Source organism: Acipenser ruthenus, chromosome 35 (assembly GCF_902713425.1).
Source record: "Acipenser ruthenus chromosome 35, fAciRut3.2 maternal haplotype, whole genome shotgun sequence".
In the NCBI taxonomy this organism is placed as follows: Eukaryota; Metazoa; Chordata; class Actinopteri; order Acipenseriformes; family Acipenseridae; genus Acipenser; species Acipenser ruthenus.
The window spans coordinates 6,294,183-6,310,702 of record NC_081223.1 but is presented as its reverse complement, the minus strand read 5'-3'; the positions used below and the strand labels follow the sequence as shown (position 1 = coordinate 6,310,702).

Here is a 16,520-nt window from a genome sequence, read left to right as displayed (position 1 = left end):
TACACTGAAGAAAAAATGTGCTGTTTTTTTCATTCAAAAAAATAATTAAGAAAAAATAGCCCTAGTCGTGCTGTTTGCAAAAACCCGGGATCGAAGCAGGGACCGTTACAGTCTGAGCTATTTCAGTTAGACGCGATTTTGCTATCCAGGCCGCATTCTTTTCGTCAATCGCCTTTTTGTCAAGCCAGTAAACCTGCATGTAATGAGAAACGTTCAACAGTTCGGAAACACCACAATAGAATCCAATGCCTTTGCAAATGTGTTTCCAAACTGTTAGTTTTTCTCCCAAATGTGGTTTCTCAAAAAATGGTTTTGCCTACTTTTTATTATTATTATTACTTTTTCCAGAGTAAGACCAAAAGGCAAACATCCAGGAAATAGTTAAACATGCTACAGGTCTTGAACTGTCTCAACAAACGTTTAGTGGTTAAAGATAAAGGGCTTTTAACCAGGAGGTCCCCCGGTACAAATCCCACCTCGAAACTGAGCTAACCGGCCACACATTCAAAACTTGATACTAGAACCAGAGGAAAATAATTGCTGCGGACATTATGATTGTTCTACCAAGATGTTCTCATGTTAAACTGAACAATAACACATTCAAAGTATTGGAAAGGCATAATTAGAGGCCTCGTCATAATGAGGCAGTTTAACAGTGTGAAGGATGTGGTGAGGTGCAGGCTTGCGGTGACTTTCTCTCATTTAACGACCTTGTGATTTGAATACTAACAAGAAAAACAAATCAAATTACCAAGCATTCGGTGGACGTTTTAAGAAATAAATAAACAAACAGATTTGTCAGAAGTGGGATTCGAACCCACGCCTCCAGAGAGACTGCGACCTGAACGCAGCGCCTTAGACCGCTCGGCCATCCTGACTTACACTGACGACTTTGCACAACACTGCAGTACACTGCTGAATCTCCAATGTCTGACTACAGTAAATCACATGGGGGGTGTGTGAACTTATTCTTTATCTGTTTATATTAAGGAGGGCGACCTGTTTCGTCGCATTCTATATGGGATCACAAGGACACTCCTCTTACAGACAAGAAAATATACGGCAAACAGAGCGATCGCTTCACGGTTAGAAACAAATCAGAACAGTCTGTTAGCAAATTAACTTCATGAAAAAAAAACACACAGGCATTACATAAATGTTACAGATTTGTTTCGTAGACACAAAAGTTGTAACATAATTGAGTACATTTGTAAACTATCCGCCAGTAACAGACATTATCTCACATTATCTCTAGTTTCAAACGCATTATCACAGGCGGCACAATTACGACATGGAAAAAATCCAGTATATTTGTCCAGTACACCTAGATCTCTCGAACATTAAAATGAGTCAGCCCTTAAAAAAACACTGTCCGTGTTCATTTCTATGTATATGACATTGTCTATACACAATACCTGTCATGTAAGCCTATTGGTATCAAACCGATCACAATTAATGTGATCCATGTTTTCAGTCAGATTGATAGTTTTAATCAATCATCGAAAAAGCAGCAGTGCTTTGCAACTGTAGTTCGTCTTGCGTACCTTTAGGCAAGATACCCACTCAGAACGTGTCTGCTTCCTCCAGCCCCCTAAGGAACACTGGAGCGGTCATCAATAACAGGGAGCAGTTGGCCAAAAAAAACAAAAAACACTCGCTGTCTCCTTCACGCTCAAAAACGAACACTCTCACTCTTCCTCGTGGATAGCGAGTCCAAACACTTTATAAACGCATTTCGCTGGCAAATCACTATAGAAATGATCCCGGAAAGTATTGTTTTATGGGCAAGTGGCCGACCGTCTCCCTCCAACTCTGAGTGGCACCGGTAGCTGTGCCGCTGACAAATAGACAGGAGCTTTCATATAATGCAATTGCTGTTGCCCAGTGAGGTGTTACAACAACATTTCAAACTCATTCCAAACTGCAGGCGGTTAAAAGCTAAATTGGGTTCAAGTTTCTCGTATGATTTAAAAAGTAGGAGCCAGTTGCCTCATTTGCATTGTCTGCCTTCCTCCTTTGCACTGTGAAGTCTATCAAATTTGTGCTTAAAATCTGAATACGATTCCCATTTGAATCGTATATATTTGGTTTCCATTTTAGCTCTATGCATACACACTGTTCTGTTGAGACTCCCAAGGTGTTATGTAATAAAACACCATAATCGGTTAGCACGTTGGGCTGTTAATCGAAATTTTGGTGTTTCAAGCCCACGCAGAGATGATGCTTTTTGCATTTCTTTATCGCATTAGAAAATGGCACTATAATACGTTTTTATTTCCTCCAATTACACTGAAGAAAAAATGTGCTGTTTTTTTCATTCAAAAAAATAATTAAGAAAAAATAGCCCTAGTCGTGCTGTTTGCAAAAACCCGGGATCGAAGCAGGGACCGTTACAGTCTGAGCTATTTCAGTTAGACGCGATTTTGCTATCCAGGCCGCATTCTTTTCGTCAATCGCCTTTTTGTCAAGCCAGTAAACCTGCATGTAATGAGAAACGTTCAACAGTTCGGAAACACCACAATAGAATCCAATGCCTTTGCAAATGTGTTTCCAAACTGTTAGTTTTTCTCCCAAATGTGGTTTCTCAAAAAATGGTTTTGCCTACTTTTTATTATTATTATTACTTTTTCCAGAGTAAGACCAAAAGGCAAACATCCAGGAAATAGTTAAACACTGCTACAGGGCTTGAACTGTCTCAACAAACGTTTAGTGGTTAAAGATAAAGGGCTTTTAACCAGGAGGTCCCCCGGTACAAATCCCACCTCGAAACTGAGCTAACCGGCCACACATTCAAAACTTGATACTAGAACCAGAGGAAAATAATTGCTGCGGACATTATGATTGTTCTACCAAGATGTTCTCATGTTAAACTGAACAATAACACATTCAAAGTATTGGAAAGGCATAATTAGAGGCCTCGTCATAATGAGGCAGTTTAACAGTGTGAAGGATGTGGTGAGGTGCAGGCTTGCGGTGACTTTCTCTCATTTAACGACCTTGTGATTTGAATACTAACAAGAAAAACAAATCAAATTACCAAGCATTCGGTGGACGTTTTAAGAAATAAATAAACAAACAGATTTGTCAGAAGTGGGATTCGAACCCACGCCTCCAGAGAGACTGCGACCTGAACGCAGCGCCTTAGACCGCTCGGCCATCCTGACTTACACTGACGACTTTGCACAACACTGCAGTACACTGCTGAATCTCCAATGTCTGACTACAGTAAATCACATGGGGGGTGTGTGAACTTATTCTTTATCTGTTTATATTAAGGAGGGCGACCTGTTTCGTCGCATTCTATATGGGATCACAAGGACACTCCTCTTACAGACAAGAAAATATACGGCAAACAGAGCGATCGCTTCACGGTTAGAAACAAATCAGAACAGTCTGTTAGCAAATTAACTTCATGAAAAAAAAACACACAGGCATTACATAAATGTTACAGATTTGTTTCGTAGACACAAAAGTTGTAACATAATTGAGTACATTTGTAAACTATCCGCCAGTAACAGACATTATCTCACATTATCTCTAGTTTCAAACGCATTATCACAGGCGGCACAATTACGACATGGAAAAAATCCAGTATATTTGTCCAGTACACCTAGATCTCTCGAACATTAAAATGAGTCAGCCCTTAAAAAAACACTGTCCGTGTTCATTTCTATGTATATGACATTGTCTATACACAATACCTGTCATGTAAGCCTATTGGTATCAAACCGATCACAATTAATGTGATCCGTGTTTTCAGTCAGATTGATAGTTTTAATCAATCATCGAAAAAGCAGCAGTGCTTTGCAACTGTAGTTCGTCTTGCGTACCTTTAGGCAAGATACCCACTCAGAACGTGTCTGCTTCCTCCAGCCCCCTAAGGAACACTGGAGCGGTCATCAATAACAGGGAGCAGTTGGCCAAAAAAAAAAAAAACACTCGCTGTCTCCTTCACGCTCAAAAACGAACACTCTCACTCTTCCTCGTTGATAGCGAGTCCAAACACTTTATAAACGCATTTCGCTGGCAAATCACTATAGAAATGATCCCGGAAAGTATTGTTTTATGGGCAAGTGGCCGACCGTCTCCCTCCAACTCTGAGTGGCACCGGTAGCTGTGCCGCTGACAAATAAACAGGAGCTTTCATATAATGCAATTGCTGTTGCCCAGTGAGGTGTTACAACAACATTTCAAACTCATTCCAAACTGCAGGCGGTTAAAAGCTAAATTGGGTTCAAGTTTCTCGTATGATTTAAAAAGTAGGAGCCAGTTGCCTCATTTGCATTGTCTGCCTTCCTCCTTTGCACTGTGAAGTCTATCAAATGTGTGCTTAAAATCTGAATACGATTCCCATTTGAATCGTATATATTTGGTTTCCATTTTAGCTCTATGCATACACACTGTTCTGTTGAGACTCCCAAGGTGTTATGTAATAAAACACCATAATCGGTTAGCACGTTGGGCTGTTAATCGAAATTTTGGTGTTTCAAGCCCACGCAGAGATGATGCTTTTTGCATTTCTTTATCGCATTAGAAAATGGCACTATAATACGTTTTTATTTCCTCCAATTACACTGAAGAAAAAATGTGCTGTTTTTTTCATTCAAAAAAATAATTAAGAAAAAATAGCCCTAGTCGTGCTGTTTGCAAAAACCCGGGATCGAAGCAGGGACCGTTACAGTCTGAGCTATTTCAGTTAGACGCGATTTTGCTATCCAGGCCGCATTCTTTTCGTCAATCGCCTTTTTGTCAAGCCAGTAAACCTGCATGTAATGAGAAACGTTCAACAGTTCGGAAACACCACAATAGAATCCAATGCCTTTGCAAATGTGTTTCCAAACTGTTAGTTTTTCTCCCAAATGTGGTTTCTCAAAAAATGGTTTTGCCTACTTTTTATTATTATTATTACTTTTTCCAGAGTAAGACCAAAAGGCAAACATCCAGGAAATAGTTAAACACTGCTACAGGGCTTGAACTGTCTAAACAAACGTTTAGTGGTTAAAGATAAAGGGCTTTTAACCAGGAGGTCCCCCGGTACAAATCCCACCTCAGCCACTGACTCATTGTGTGACCCTGAGCAAGTCACTTAACCTCCTTGTGCTCCGTTTTTCGGGTGAGATGTAAATGTAAGTGACTCTACAGCTGATGCATAGTTCACACACCCTAGTCTCTGTAAGTTGCCATGTGTATAATAAAAACGAACATAATTATGGTATGTTTTATTAGCATGAAATACTTTATAGATCTTGTTATCTGCTAAGTCCGCTCACGCTAGCCAGAACGTGCTCGAGTGCTCTGGCAACAGCCATGAAGCAAGTCAATTTTTCAGTTCAATTAAATAACTACTTTGTTTTTGGGGGTGTTTCTTGAAAAGATCAGTTAAATAGCTACGTATTTTGAAATAAAGATGTATTCATTATTATGAACGTTAACAAAAATAATATTTTATTTACATTTCCCACGTGTGCTTGCATTGTACAAATCTGACAGTTTCAACAAAGACATTTGACTTCGGTTCATTAGTTAGCCTATACTGCCATCTACAGCATTACTGCGGGAGCCGTTTACTTCTTTTGGATATTTTCACAACTAACCGTGCGAGCATGTAGTCGTGGCCGAGTGGTTAAGGCGATGGACTTGAAATCCATTGGGGTTTCCCCGCGCAGGTTCGAATCCTGCCGACTACGTAAGCTTTGTTTTTAATTGATTGTATGTGCTCATTGTTAATACATGTTTAAAGCTCAGGAAGTCTGAAATATTACTGGTTGTACTTCATATCGCTTCGGTTCATTTTGTTAAAGAATGTTAATTTTGGCACCATTACAAATGCTGTGGTTTCTTTTAAGAAGAAAAGCCGTGGCCCGTACGGGGATCGAACCCGCGACCTTGGCGTTATTAGCACCACGCTCTAACGAAACTGAGCTAACCGGCCACACATTCAAAACTTGATACTAGAACCAGAGGAAAATAAGTGCTGCGGACATTATGATTGTTCTACCAAGATGTTCTCATGTTAAACTGAACAATAACACATTCAAAGTATTGGAAAGGCATAATTAGAGGCCTCGTCATAATGAGGCAGTTTAAAAGTGTGAAGGATGTGGTGAGGTGCAGGCTTGCGGTGACTTTCTCTCATTTAACGACCTTGTGATTTGAATACTAACAAGAAAAACAAATCAAATTACCAAGCATTCGGTGGACGTTTTAAGAAATAAATAAACAAACAGATTTGTCAGAAGTGGGATTCGAACCCACGCCTCCAGAGAGACTGCGACCTGAACGCAGCGCCTTAGACCGCTCCTGACTTACACTGACGACTTTGCACAACACTGCAGTACACTGCTGAACCTCCAATGTCTGACGCTACAGGAAATCACCTGGTGTGTGAGTGAACTTATTCTTTTTCTGTTTATATTAAGGAGGGCGACCTGTTTCGTCGCATTCTATATGGGATCACAAGGACACTCCTCTTACAGACAGAAAATATACGGCAAACAGAGCGATCGCTTCAATAAGCAAATTTCAAATTGATCATTGATAATGTTAAAACAATTTAAGAACACTTTACATAGGCCTTGACTAATATAAAAATATAGTAATGTGATTTGCATTACGCAGGACTAGATTGAGCTTAAATAAAGACATTACATCTGAAAATAAATTGTGCTTACCCCCACTTACAAGGAAAGTGTCCAACTTTGTATTCGTACTCATAACGTGTTATAACATGTAAACAGCAATTGGAGAATGCCGATGTCGATCATCCTAGCATGTTAAACGAGGGCATTTCTGATGTAAGCTTCTTCCACTAATAGATCGTTTATACTGTTCTCAAAGGTCCGCATCCCAGCCTGAGACGTCGATCCAGTGGCCGACGGAGATGTTATTCAATTTAATATATTATTTTTAATATTAAAACAAGTTAAATACATGTTTGGACAAAATATTTTTCATTGACTTCAACGAGTAGTCTGTTTACAACCAAATGCAATCTGTGTTAGGAACGCTATTTTAGTCTGAATTAAAATGGAAATTAAAATGGTATTGCGTTCTGACAAGAGTTTGGTATCAGCTGTTGATTTCCTTGAAACAATCTTTTATAGTAAAATGAACACATTTATTCCTTTTAAGAATAAATAAAATTGAACTGTCAGAGGAGGATTTGAACCGACACCTCCACTTGGAGACCAGAACACAGAATTCTTTGGAAAGACAGAGTCCTTAAGTCTAGCGCCTTAGACCACTCGACCATCCTGACAAACTGCGTTCATTACAGCAGAAAACCGCATTATTTATTTCAGCACAGCCTAGGGTTGTCATATCAAGGCCCGATCGGGTTTATTACGCACATACCAACTGTTGCTCCATGAATGATGTAATGACAAGTGTTAAAACAGAAACGGTTTGAAGCCAACCCACAAAAGTAAGACTATTTATTTCAATATCGTTATAACTATAAACGATGCACGCATTTTACAATAGCAATTGCTATATGACAACGACCAAAAAGTAATTTTGTTGCAATACTGTATACAGTGTGAACAGAATCAGATATTGCTCTGTTGCCTCGAAGAAACATCCACATTTTGTATTTAAAAAAGGACGTCCAACTTGGGGCTCGATCCCAAAAGAGAGCGGAATGTTCATCAATGATCAAGAACAGCTACAGTGAAATAGCATTCAAGTCCCGCTTCGCGCTCAGAAGAAAACACTGTAACTCCTCGTTATGGTTAGCGAGACCAGACACTAGAAACGCATTTCACTAGAAACAAACTATAGAAATGATCCCTGAAAGTATAGTCTTAACAAATATGTGGGTAAAACAACTTCCCTACTCCCGGCATGATGGTGTCTGATTCGGTTTCCTTTCTAGAATATTACTTGTTCATAGTAATGTTAATAATTGCCAATGCGTTTCAAACACAAAACTCACTTTCTGGCAAGGTTCCATAGTGTAGTGGTTATCACGTCTGCTTTACACGCAGAAGGTCCTGGGTTCGATCCCCAGTGGAACCACTTCAGTTTGTTTTTACAATATGACTCCCTGGTCAAGACAAGGTAGTTCTGGGTTTGGCCGATCATTAGATTGCGGATGTAAGGTCTCTGGTCCCATCGTAGAAGCAAGATAGTTTATTCACAAAAAATACATACACTTTTATTTATGTTTCTTTTGTTGGTAAATTAACCCAATACATTATTGCATTCTGTCACGTCATTAGATGAGCAAAGCCCCTTTGTGCCAGTGCGCATTCAGAGGAGACGCGCTGAGAAAATCCGTCATCTGTGTCACTCAGTACTGCCAGCTTTCCCTCGTTGGTGATATATTGGTCAGCATAGCTGCTTTCCAAGTAATTGACCCGAGACGATTCCCAGCCAGTACAACTGTGTTTATGCCCACGTTTCAAATAATAAACATTATAAAAGCAAATCGCTTTGTTTTATGTTTTCTTTACTTTTAAGCTGAGAATCAAACACACTTCCGACAACTTCATAGCCCTGCTGACTACGAACAAATATTGAGTCGGCTGTTTCCCATGACCCTGGTGATACCGAGTGTTTTCCAAGTATCAGCATCGGACTTAGCATGCCTTTGGCATGCTTGCTGTGCACTCTAGCATTGCATAACAAGCGTGCACTACGGCAGGAATTCGTGGCGCAACGGTAGCGCGTCTGACTCCAGATCAGAAGGTTTATGTTCAAATCACGTCGAGGTCAAAGCCTTCTTTGTTTCTATTCCACACCATTTAATTTTGTAATGTGTTTGCAAATACTAGTTTGGACGAATTTAATGTACAGCAAGTAATAATTGATACCTTTAAGCTGAACAGGCATTTAAGAATTAACAACGAAGACATAAAAAGGGACACAACGCCAACAGAGTTCAAGCCCATCACCTTAACCACTTGGCCACGACTACTTGGTGCAACGTGCCAAGATCTATAAACACAGACCACATATATCACAGACCAAGAACAAATACACACACACTGTTTTAAATAAAACTGACGAAACCATAATCCCTGGTTTAGGAGGCCAGTGCCTTATCCTTTAGGTGACTTCCAGGTGGATAGCAGTCAGCGAGACAATACACGACCAGAGGAATAAATGTGTTCATTTTACTATAAAGATTGTTTCAATGAAATCAACAGCTGATACAAAACTCTTGTCAGCACTCAATACCATTTTAATTTCTTTTTTAAATCGGACTAAAATAGCATTCCTAACACAGATTGTATTTTTGTTGTAAACAGACTACTTGTTGAAGTCACTGGAAAATACTGTGTGTCCAAACATGTAATTAACTTGATTGTTTTAATATTCCAAATAACATATTACTTTGAAAAACATCTCCGTTGGCCACTGGCTCGTGGTCTCAGGCTGGGATACGGACCATTGAGAACAGTATAAACGCTCTATGACTGGAAGTAGCTTACATGATAAATGCTCTCGTTTAACATGCTAGGATGATCGACTTCAGCATTCTCCAACTGCTGTTTACATTTTCTAACACGTTATGAGAACGAATACAAAGTTTGACCCTTTCCTTGTAAGTGGGGGTAAGCACAAGTTATTTTCAGATGTAATGTCTTTATTTAAGCTCAATCAAGTCCTGCGTAGTGCAAATCACATTACTATATTTTTTATATTAGTCAAGTCCTATTGAAAGAGTTCTTAAATAGTTTCAACATTATCAATGATCAATTTGAAATTTGCTTATTGATTTAAACCAGTATGAGATGCACACTCAAAATGTGTCCCCTTCCTTCAACAACCCCCCGACTGAAGATTGGAGTGGTCATCACTAGCAGCCAGCAGGTGCCCGAAAACAACACTCATTGTCAGCTCGGTGCTGAGAAGTGGCAAGCTCTACTTCATTAATATGATACAATGACTGGGCAACAACGAGGTGTTACATTAACAATACCAACTAACTTGAGACAGCCAAGACGTTGAAGTATACCTTAAGTTTTTGCATTTCTTAATCACATTAGAAAATGGCACTCTGATACGTTGTTATTTCTTCCAATTACACAGAACAAAAAAAACCGCTCTTTTTTTCTGTTCAAAATAATACAAAACAAAAATAGTCTTGCTACTTGCCGAAACCCGGGATCGAACCAGGGACCTTTAGATCTTCAGTCTAACGCTCTCCCAACTGAGCTATTTCGGCTTGACAAGACTTGCGTTTTTTGTCACCCCAGTAAACCTGTGTATTATGAGAAACGTCAACAGCTCGGCAACACAATAGAATCCGATGCCTTTACAAATGCGTTTCGAAACACTTAAGTTTTCTCCCAGATGCGGTTTTCAGCCGAAACGGGGGGATAAAACTGTCTATGATCAAAGTGGGCAGAAAAGTTGCATAATTTGCATACCGTATTGGGAGAAAAGAAAACGGATCATCAAATTGATCAATGCTAATGTTAAAACAATTTAAGAACACTTTACATAGGCCTTGACTAATATAAAAATATAGTAATGTGATTTGCATTACGCAGGACTAGATTGAGCTTAAATAAAGACATTACATCTGAAAATAAATTGTGCTTACCCCCACTTACAAGGAAAGTGTCCAACTTTGTATTCGTACTCATAACGTGTTATAACATGTACACAGCAATTGGAGAATACCGATGTCGATCATCCTAGCATGTTAAACGAGGGCATTTCTCATGTAAGCTACTTCCACTAATAGATCGTTTATACTGTTCTCAAAGGTCCGCATCCCAGCCTGAGACCACGATCCAGTGGCCGACGGAGATGTTATTCAATTTAATATATTATTTTTAATATTAAAACAAGTTAAATACATGTTTGGACAAAATATTTTTCATTGACTTCAACGAGTAGTCTGTTTACAACCAAATGCAATCTGTGTTAGGAACGCTATTTTAGTCTGAATTAAAATGGAAATTAAAATGGTATTGCGTTCTGACAAGAGTTTGGTATCAGCTGTTGATTTCATTGAAACAATCTTTTATAGTAAAATGAATACATTTATTCCTTTTAAGAATAAATACAATTGAACTGTCAGAGGAGGATTTGATCAGACACCTCCACTTGGAGACCAGAACACAGAATTCTTTGGAAAGACAGAGTCCTTAAGTCTAGCGCCTTAGACCACTCGACCATCCGGACAACCTGCGTTCATTACAGCAGAAAACCGCATTATTTATTTCAGCACAGCCTAGGGTTGTCATAACAAGGCCCGATCGGGTTTATTACGCACATACCAACTGTTGCTCCATGAATGATGTAATGACAAGTGTTAAAACAGAAACGGTTATAAGCCAACCCACAAAAGTAAGACTATTTATTTCAATATCGTTATAACTATAAACGATGCACGCATTTTACAATATCAATTGCTATATGACAACGACCAAAAAGTAATTTTGTTGCAATACTGTATACAGTGTGAACAGAATCAGATATTGCTCTGTTGCCTCGAAGAAACATCTACATTTTGTATTTAAAAAGGACGTCCAACGTGGGGCTCGATCCCAAAAGAGAGCGGAATGTTCATCAATGATCAAGAACAGCTACAGTGAAGTAGCATTCAAGTCCCGCTTCGCGCTCAGAAGAAAACACTGTAACTCCTCGTTATGGTTAGCGAGACCAGACACTAGAAACGCATTTCACTAGAAACAAACTATAGAAATGATCCCTGAAAGTATAGTCTTAACAAATATGTGGGTAAAACAACTTCCCTACTCCCGGCATGATGGTGTCTGATTCGGTTTCCTTTCTAGAATATTACTTGTTCATAGTAATGTTAATAATTGCCAATGCGTTTCAAACACAAAACTCACTTTCTGACAAGGTTCCATAGTGTAGTGGTTATCACGTCTGCTTTACACGCAGAAGGTCCTGGGTTCGATCCCTAGTGGAACCACTTCAGTTTGTTTTTACAATATGACTCCCTGGTCAAGACAAGGTAGTTCTGGGTTTGGCCGATCATTAGATTGCGGATGTAAGGTCTCTGGTCCCATCGTAAAAGCAAGATAGTTTATTCACAAAAAAAATACATACACTTTTATTTATGTTTCTTTTGTTGGTAAATTAAACCAATACATTATTGCATTCTGTCACGTCATTAGATGAGCAAAGCCCCTTTGTGCCAGTGCGCATTCAGAGGAGACGCGCTGAGAAAATCCGTCATCTGTGTCACTCAGTACTGCCAGCTTTCCCTCGTTGGTGATATATTGGTCAGCATAGCTGCTTTCCAAGTAATTGACCCGAGACGATTCCCAGCCAGTACAACTGTGTTTATGCCCACGTTTCAAATAATAAACATTATAAAAGCAAATCGCTTTGTTTTATGTTTTCTTTACTTTTAAGCTGAGAATCAAACACACTTCCGACAACTTCATAGCCCTGCAGACTACGAACAAATATTGAGTCGTCTGTTTCCCATGACCCTGGTGATACTGAGTGTTTTCCTAGTATCAGCATCGGACTTAGCATGCCTTTGGCATGCTTGCTGTGCACTCTAGCATTGCATAACAAGCATGCACCACGGCAGGAATTCGTGGCGCAACGGTAGCGCGTCTGACTCCAGATCAGAAGGTTGCGTGTTCAAATTACGTCGAGGTCAAAGCCTTCTTTGTTTCTATTCCACACCATTTAATTTTGTAATGTGTTTGCAAATACTAGTTTGGACGAATTTAATGTACAGCAAGAAATAATTGATACCTTTAAGCTGAACAGGCATTTAAGAATTAACAACGAAGACATAAAAAGGGACACAACTCCAACAGAGTTCAAGCCCATCACCTTAACCACTTGGCCACGACTACTTGGTGCAACGTGCCAAAATCTATAAACACAGACCACATATATCACAGACCAAGAACAAATACACACACACTGTTTTAAATAAAACTGACGAAACCATAATCCCTAGTTTAGGAGGCCATTGCCTTATCCTTTAGGTGACTTCCAGGTGGATAGCAGTCAGCGAGACAATACACGACCAGAGGAATAAATGTGTTCATTTTACTATAAAGATTGTTTCAATGAAATCAACAGCTGATACCAAACTCTTGTCAGCACTCAATACCATTTTAATTTCTTTTTTTAATCGGACTAAAATAGCGTTCCTAACACAGATTGTATTTTTGTTGTAAACAGACTACTTGTTGAAGTCACTACTTGTTGAAGGAATTGTGGGAAATGTCGTTTTAAGACCTTGAAATATACCTTTGCTTCTATACCTGATCCAACATTTCCCACAATTATTTTCAACGTCCCCGTCCCTGCCTATTGGCTGAGCGTCGCAGAGCATGCATGGGCGGCGCATTTAAATTTCAAACTTGTACAGACAGACACGGAGTATTTCGCTTATTTGTTTTTAAGATACTGACTGTCTGTTGAACAATACAAACTAACTTGAGACAGCCAAGCCGTTAAAGCATACCTTAAGTCTGCCATGTGATGCAATAACAAGTATTGGCATTTTTGCATTGTCTGCCTCGTCAAACAAGCTCGAGCCACAGCATACAGCGCTGCTGCATCGGGACACAGAGGTGGATTTTAAAGCGACTGAATCAACGAGCTGAGACTACTTTTTGAAGAAATTGAAAACATACCTCTCGTCAAAATATTTGCTATTTAGTTAATTTATTTATTTTTTGAATTTGCAATTGGCAGACTACATTGCCGACAATCTGAATTGCTCATATCAAGTTGCGTTGTAGCCTATGAGAATCGCTGGCATAGCTCAAGGGGAATTAGCTCTAATGGTAGAGCGCTCGCTTAGCATGCGAGAAGTAGCGGGATCGATGCCCGCATTCTCCAAATAGTTTTAATGTATCTGCGTATTTAGTCCCAACGCATTATGGAGATAAATACAAAGTGTGACAACTCTTTGTAACAGAGACGCCCGCCCTACATGTGTATTTTAAAGCACAGTCTCCTAATTTGTAATATTCCCCAGGCTGAAAAACTGCATTGCGCCCTCCATCGTATGCCTTCCGAGAAGCACAAAGGGAGATTTTTTATATATATTTTTTTTAACAATGGAAGAGTTTGTGTTATTTGGGAATAATTATAAATGGCTTGAAATAACGCCTTGGCTGTGACTTATTGCTTTTATAAAACGGGTTGCTAAAAAAATATATATATATATATATATATATATATATATATCAGCTCAAACATTTCCCAGGTCGCGTCTCTCTCTCTCTCTCTCTCTCTCTCTCTCTCTCTCTCTCTCTCTCTCTCTCTCTCTCTCTCTCTCTCTCTCTCTCTCTCTCTCTCTCTCTCTCTCTCTCTCTCTCTCTCTCTCTCTCTCTCTCTCTCTCTCTCTCTCTCTCTCTCTCTCTCTCTCTCTCTCTCTCTCTCACACACACACACACACTCTCTTATTTTTAAAAAAAATAAGATACGATACTACAGGTTTAAATACAGTAAAATCGGGAGCAGATAAGTGCAAGTTAAAGTGCATTAAGGGCAGAGTGCTATATTGTCCAGAAGGGGAGAGCTGAGTTTTACAGGTCCTGTCTGAAGAGGTGTGTCTTGAGGAGGTGCAAGAAGGTGGTCAGGGACTGGGCAGTCCTGACATCTATAGGAAGGTCGCTCCTCCACTGCGGGGCGAGGGTGGAATCTGCAGTATCAGTAGTGTATCCTACAGATGTCAGGACTGCCCAGTCCCTGACCACATTCCGGCGCCTCCTTAAGACTCACCTCTTCAAACAGCACCTGTAGAACTCCTCTGTTTGTATCCTGGGACACTATCACCCTTCATTTAAATGTGCTTTATTTTGCTCTTATCTGCATTTAATCCTGTACTTCAGAATACTGTAATCTGTCAAGTGTTTAACCTGTAGTATTTTGTATTTAATCATATCCTGATGTAACTATCACTATTTAATCATATCCTGATGTAACTATCACTATTATCTTCTGTATTATAGAATTATGGTTTGTCACACTTGAACAAAAGTTATTGTATTTCTTGCTCTTATTGTATTACTTGTATTGCAACACTTGAAATGTATTTGCTTACGATTGTAAGTTGCCCTGGATAAGGGCGTCTGCTAAGAAATAAATAATAATAATAATAATAATAATAATAATAATAATAATAATAATAATAATAATAATAATAGTTACTTTGAAAGACACTAAACCAGTTTAAAGCATTCGTTATTTAAACCAAAACCAGAGTATAAAGTGTTTTTGTAAGACAAATAAAACACAAATGCACCGAGATTTGAACTCAGCTCGCTAGATTCAGAGGGCTAGCCATTACACCATGAAACCACCCATACAGTTCCTCCATTGCAGGGACTCTCGTCAATGTTTCGTCAAAACACCAAACAGCACAAACTGCACTACACTCTGTGACCACAAGAGGGAGAGAGAGCGTAATAAAATGATGCTCTTTAATCCAGAGCAGTGGTTCTTAACCTGGGGTCCTCAGAGACAGTCCAGGAGGTCCACAGGAAAAAAAACTTGAAACTTTTCACTCAACATTAGTAATGTGCAAAATCAAAATGTTTGCTTCTTGAATTGATTTGATTTCACAAAGTTTATGATGGATCTGTTAACCTGCAGCTCTGATTTTAATATTTGACAATTAATAATTATTTATACTGTGTAACAAAGCTACATAATCACAGCCGTGGCTAAGATGAATGGTTTGAGAGAAGGGAGAAGAGAGAGAAATAGCTGTGTTTGTACAAACTCAACACAAAGAAAACTATATTCTATTTTTTCGTTTTGCTTGCAAGATCAACTTTTTTCAGTTTTTTTCTGAATTGCAAACAAACTGCATCATCTGAAAATGAGTTTACACTTAAGAGCACTGCTTGACTAGAAGTGGCTGCTGTGCCAAGGAAGACAATTTGCAAAGAAAAGACACTTTGCATTGGCAGCACATGCTTCAGTGCTCTGGGAGTGTTTATAGCCCTGTGAGTTTAACAAGTTGTCTGAATTTAACCTGTCTGGTCAGGCTCTGAAATGGATGGAGTCTGACTTGTTAGATAGAAAACAAAGTGTTAAAATAAGCAATAGTGAATCAGCGTTTAGGATCTGTACTATGGGGGTCCCACAGGGATCTATATTTGGGCCTTTGTTATTTAGTCTCTACATTATACATAAGAGGAGACTGTAGTGTCTTGACATCACACTACGTTTGCACAAACAGCTTGCTCAATTAAGGGTGCCATGTTCTGGAATACGCTACCAGACTTTATGAAAAGTATATCAGACTACAAGAGTTTTTTTTTTAATAGAACTGAAAAAATGGTTGAAACAGGACCAACTTTGTGACCATGTCTAGTCCCCCTCCATTTGTTGACATTAAATACTAATAATTTAATGTTTGAGAGCTGCCCTTCATGGCAACAGAATCCACAACAACAATCACTTTTATCAGCATCTTCATCTTGGCACTTGTGATCTGCACTCAGGGTAAGAATCATTTAGAAAAACACTTTCATCAATTTGTGGGGCTATTCTTAATATATAAGTGTAAAACAGGGGAAAACTAATGGAAAATAAATTAAACTTCA

The 16,520-nt window shown here is 39.1% G+C and overlaps 11 non-coding genes across 11 annotated transcripts; 3 read left to right on the top strand and 8 right to left on the bottom strand.

Moving 5' to 3' along the window:
- Nucleotides 1-796: 796 nt before the first annotated feature.
- On the bottom strand, nt 797-878 carry trnal-cag (transfer RNA leucine (anticodon CAG)). Its single transcript has one exon. It is a non-coding gene; the product is annotated as a tRNA-Leu (tRNA).
- Nucleotides 879-1,558: 680 nt separating this feature from the next.
- LOC131705374 (small nucleolar RNA U3) lies at nt 1,559-1,780 on the bottom strand. The gene has a single exon (XR_009310330.1). It is a non-coding gene; the product is annotated as a small nucleolar RNA U3 (small nucleolar RNA).
- Nucleotides 1,781-3,082: 1,302 nt separating this feature from the next.
- Nucleotides 3,083-3,164, bottom strand: trnal-cag (transfer RNA leucine (anticodon CAG)). Its single transcript has one exon. It is a non-coding gene; the product is annotated as a tRNA-Leu (tRNA).
- Nucleotides 3,165-3,844: 680 nt separating this feature from the next.
- On the bottom strand, nt 3,845-4,065 carry LOC131705441 (small nucleolar RNA U3). Its single transcript, XR_009310397.1, has one exon. It is a non-coding gene; the product is annotated as a small nucleolar RNA U3 (small nucleolar RNA).
- A 1,540-nt stretch (nt 4,066-5,605) lies between these two features.
- trnas-uga (transfer RNA serine (anticodon UGA)) lies at nt 5,606-5,687 on the top strand. The gene has a single exon. It is a non-coding gene; the product is annotated as a tRNA-Ser (tRNA).
- A 170-nt stretch (nt 5,688-5,857) lies between these two features.
- Nucleotides 5,858-5,932, bottom strand: trnai-aau (transfer RNA isoleucine (anticodon AAU)). Its single transcript has one exon. It is a non-coding gene; the product is annotated as a tRNA-Ile (tRNA).
- Nucleotides 5,933-7,590: 1,658 nt separating this feature from the next.
- On the bottom strand, nt 7,591-7,804 carry LOC131705460 (small nucleolar RNA U3). The gene has a single exon (XR_009310416.1). It is a non-coding gene; the product is annotated as a small nucleolar RNA U3 (small nucleolar RNA).
- Nucleotides 7,805-7,943: 139 nt separating this feature from the next.
- trnav-uac (transfer RNA valine (anticodon UAC)) lies at nt 7,944-8,016 on the top strand. The gene has a single exon. It is a non-coding gene; the product is annotated as a tRNA-Val (tRNA).
- A 2,082-nt stretch (nt 8,017-10,098) lies between these two features.
- trnaf-gaa (transfer RNA phenylalanine (anticodon GAA)) lies at nt 10,099-10,171 on the bottom strand. Its single transcript has one exon. It is a non-coding gene; the product is annotated as a tRNA-Phe (tRNA).
- Nucleotides 10,172-11,471: 1,300 nt separating this feature from the next.
- LOC131705452 (small nucleolar RNA U3) lies at nt 11,472-11,684 on the bottom strand. Its single transcript, XR_009310407.1, has one exon. It is a non-coding gene; the product is annotated as a small nucleolar RNA U3 (small nucleolar RNA).
- A 139-nt stretch (nt 11,685-11,823) lies between these two features.
- trnav-uac (transfer RNA valine (anticodon UAC)) lies at nt 11,824-11,896 on the top strand. The gene has a single exon. It is a non-coding gene; the product is annotated as a tRNA-Val (tRNA).
- Nucleotides 11,897-16,520: the final 4,624 nt, after the last annotated feature.